At 32.7% G+C, this 4,231-nt stretch overlaps 1 long non-coding RNA gene across 1 annotated transcript; it reads left to right on the forward strand.

Moving 5' to 3' along the window:
• Positions 1-301: 301 nt before the first annotated feature.
• On the forward strand, positions 302-2,545 carry LOC108742142. The gene is made up of 3 exons (XR_001938618.1): positions 302-517; positions 567-657; positions 714-2,545. It is a non-coding gene; the product is annotated as an uncharacterized LOC108742142 (long non-coding RNA).
• The last annotated feature ends 1,686 nt before the right edge of the window (positions 2,546-4,231 follow it).

Genomic DNA, 4,231 nt, shown 5'->3' on the forward strand with positions numbered 1-4,231 from the left:
GAGTTTAATATAGTGAACAGCAATCTGATTATATACGGTGTGTCTTACGGTGACATCCCATTATACCTATTGTTTTCCAAAATTTCATAAAAATAGAAATTACTCGAAAACTACAACCGGTTCTATAAAAATGGCATGATCTTCTTTAGAGAAAGAGAAAAAAGTAGTTTCTGAAATATTTTACTAGGCCGCCACCGTGAGATATCCTGTATAAATCAATGTAATGTCTCCTACTGCAATATCCACTGTTAACTAAGAATAGTACACAACCACTTTCAAAAAATAGATTTCAAGCAATATTTATTTTTCAGAATTCCACGATCGAGTTCCTGCCTGTAGGCTCACCAGTCAGTTCTAATTGTAACAGTATACTTGGATATTCAGTGACACTTTAGCTTGTGACAGCAGTGTAGGTGTAGAACCATCAATAAGTGCCACTTTTGATTCTAACGAAAGCATAATTGAATCAGCAAATAGTGAAGTTAAAGTACGAGAACTCCAGGAGACAGAAGCCTCTGTAAGTCAATTAATTCTTTTCCGACATTTATGTACTATTTCCTTTTTAGAGTACATTATTGACATTATTGAAATCCACCATTGACGGACGAATACTACGACCAATATTCAGCACTAAAGCAGCCTTTAGGATTTGAGTTGGTGTGTTCCAACATATCATTAAGTTGAAATTATGCTAACACTGATTATTGTTGCAGATTCTTACAGACTTTGAATGTGAGCATCCAGATGCTAAAAAACTTACAAGCCAATGGGTTTTAATTTTTAAGTCAATTATTAATTTAGGAAAAAAGCGAACCTGCTCTTATATCAAAAGGATCATTGATATGCATATAACAGAAAACAGAAATTTATTTCTTTTAGAAAGTAAGGTTTCCTGCAAATGCTATATCTACCTGCGGCTCTTATGATTTTACCGTTGCTGTTTCCATCTATCAACCGCCGCAAAGGAACAAAATCTATAGATCATACCACCATTGAAAAATACTCTAAAGCAGTTCAATTTTTGGTTTATGCACAGGTTCGAGTAATTCCTTTATCGTTACTTTGCATATATTTACGTTGCAATGGAGCGATTATGAAACATTATTTACGTATCGCGTTCGTTGCTTTCCAACAAGAAGATCTATTGCGAACAATTCTGGAACAGCGAGACAAGCGATTCGAAACTAGCTAAGAGCAAAGAGCAGCCTGTTGTCATTTTAGTCGGCAACTTGTCCAATCCTAGGTCATACGTGAAAGTAAATGAAATTTTATATGAATTGGACACACCGCTCAAAGCTGTTCATGTGTGTTTTAAATCGTTTTTTGAATTATACCAAAGATGATCCTTCCTTTGTTTCGGTAAATGCCATTTATTCAGACATTTTACACGATCAAAAGGATTTGCTAAATGCGGAGTAAGTCATTTTGATTATATTTATTTTTATGTATAGAAAATACGATGTGGTGGTGTGTATTGTGCGAAAAGTTTTTCAGTCCGAATGGTTACTTTCTGCATTTTTCTATTTATCATAGAAATTTGTCATTTCAGTGTGTATTGTGCGTCAGAACATTCCCAAATCTAAAACGTTTAAAAAAGCTTGTCTCATACAAACATAAGGATGCTGATGATCAATGTTCCTTGCAGAGCAATAATTGCTCCAAACCCGCTACTTCACTAACCAACAATACTATGTTAATAGAAGGTACCCACGACTGCATGACAGCAGCCAACACTGTTGCAAATCCCATTCTTCCAATTGCGAAATATCAGATGACCGTGAAGTTCTGTATTTGAAGCTTTTTTGAAAAATTTAGTGCAACCAACACCTTCCTCGAAAATATGCATACGAAATTGTAAACGATGTAAATAGCTATTTCGCCAATGAGGTAAATTCATTAAAAGAAGATGTTTTAGAGAAACTTACACATCATAATCTGCCATGTAATATTTTATCAGATTATCAGACATTATCACAATTTTTAATAACGTTGCTTCTACTCGGTTAAGCTGAAAATTATCTAGTGAATGTAAATGCATTAAATTCTTTAAAGAGGCGGGCCTTTACATTGAACCAATCTCTGTAGTCATCGGTAGTCGTCAAAAAATTGTAAAAAAGAATAATTTAACAACCACCTCTTATGTAAATGCCACCGCCACATTCATACCGATACGTAAAATTTTACAGAAAATATTCGAGGTACCTAATGTTTTTACTGCTACATTAGAATACATTAATTATTTGTGAAACGAAAAAAATATCATTTGTAACTTCATTCAAGCCAAACTGTGAAAAACTAAATCATTTCATCCTGATCAGTTAGTATTACCTTTATTTCTGTATTATGACGACTTTGAGTGCGGAAATCCACTAGGGAGTCACTCTGAAATTAACAAAATTGGCGGCGTTTATTATTGTATTCCTTGTTTACCACCCTAGTTCAGTTCCAAATTAAACAATATATTTATGGTTCTCTAGTTTAAAACTCAAGACAGAAAACGTTTTGTAAATCAAAACAACTTTGATATTATTATGGAAGAACTACAATATTTATACGAAGTTGGCAAATTAATGCTACAAACTTAAAAATTACTCACTTACAAAGGAACCCTTAAAAACCAGAAGTTCTTTAATCTATTTACTGATTATAATATCCTCTTTTCGCCACTCAAAAATCAAAGCCCAAATCGCTTAAAACTCAACTTAAAACTATACAAACGCGCAGAGCTCGATACAACACGTCCGCACTTCAACACTCGCTCTCACCTTCATTATAGTGGTTAATGATCGGTTATTATATTGAACTTGCGACTGTATAAATAAGGTCTAAATGTTTTGGAAGCCCATATTATAGCTATACACTCTTTTTTGATTGTAGAATAATTAATTTCATGATTATTAAGCGTTCTACTCGCGTACATAATTGGTTTGTCGGGGCCAATGGGTCCTTGTGACAAAACGGTGCCTATACCTACATTTGATGCATCCGTCGTAATATTAAATGGTTTTCATAAGTCGGGATACGCTAAAATTGGTGTATTTGTTATTAATCGCTTTATAGAATTAAATGCGTTAACGAACTCTGGTGTGTGCTCAATTTTGTTATTTTTCTTAAGGCAATTTGTTAATGGTTTAGTAATTGTAGCATAACCTTTAATAAATTTTCGATAGTAACCGGAAAGTCCTAAATATACTTTATTTGTTTCTGCGAATTTGGTAATGAAACATGCTTTATTTCCTCTATTAATTTGGAATTTGGCTTTAACGATTAACTGAAGTAATATGACCTAAATACTCAATTTTTTTCATACAGAGCTCGGATTTCTCTGACTATTTTAAATTTATGCTCTTCTAATCTTTCAAATACTAATTTCGGAGGTGTTCTTCCAAACTTTTGCCTAAAATGACGATATCGTCCAAGTATACTAAACAGACTTTCTTTATTAATCATTTTAAAACATTATTCATAACACGCACGAAACATGCGGGTGCATTTCTTAATCCAAAAGGCATTCGCAAAAAGTGCCAATGACCTTGGTCGGTTGAAAACGCTGTTTTATACTGATCTTTTGGTTTAATCTCTATCCGATGATATCCACCTTTAAGATCAATTTTAGAAAAGTAGTTGGAATCACAAATCTAAAATAGAAACTATGCTGGGGATAGGATATTTATCCTCAATCGTTTTACTGTTTAATATTCTGAAATCTACAACTAAATGCCATGATTTATTGCCACTTTTGTCTGCTTTCTTTGGAACTAAAAATATTTATGAACTGTATGGTGAACTGCTCTCTNCAAGTTTTTATTCTGTCATGCGAAGAGGAACCAGTTTTTGGTGAAATAAAAGATTATCTCTGAAACAAATTCAATCATGATTATATTTATTAAATTGAACACAATATCTTTTAACAAACACTATCACAGTTACGAAGTAACTTACAACAAAGACACACAAATTATTCACGCATCTGATATTATTCATCACGTCAAATGCATCATGTATAAAAAAAATGAAACTCATTTCGTCATTTTACCTTACCACATTTAATACTCTTACTTTTTCGCCCGATGCAGCCACCACTTTTTCTATAGGTATATTCAAAAAAGTATAGCAATGTGTACTACACCCCTCCGCATTATTTTGTTTTTCTTTTATTTTTTAGAAATATTAATTCATAGTAATGTATTATAATGATTTTTTGTATATATATTTATTATGTATTTATATA

The sequence above is a fragment of the Agrilus planipennis genome, unplaced genomic scaffold, assembly GCF_000699045.2.
Source record: "Agrilus planipennis isolate EAB-ADULT unplaced genomic scaffold, Apla_2.0 scaffold323, whole genome shotgun sequence".
NCBI lineage: Eukaryota > Metazoa > Arthropoda > Insecta > Coleoptera > Buprestidae > Agrilus > Agrilus planipennis.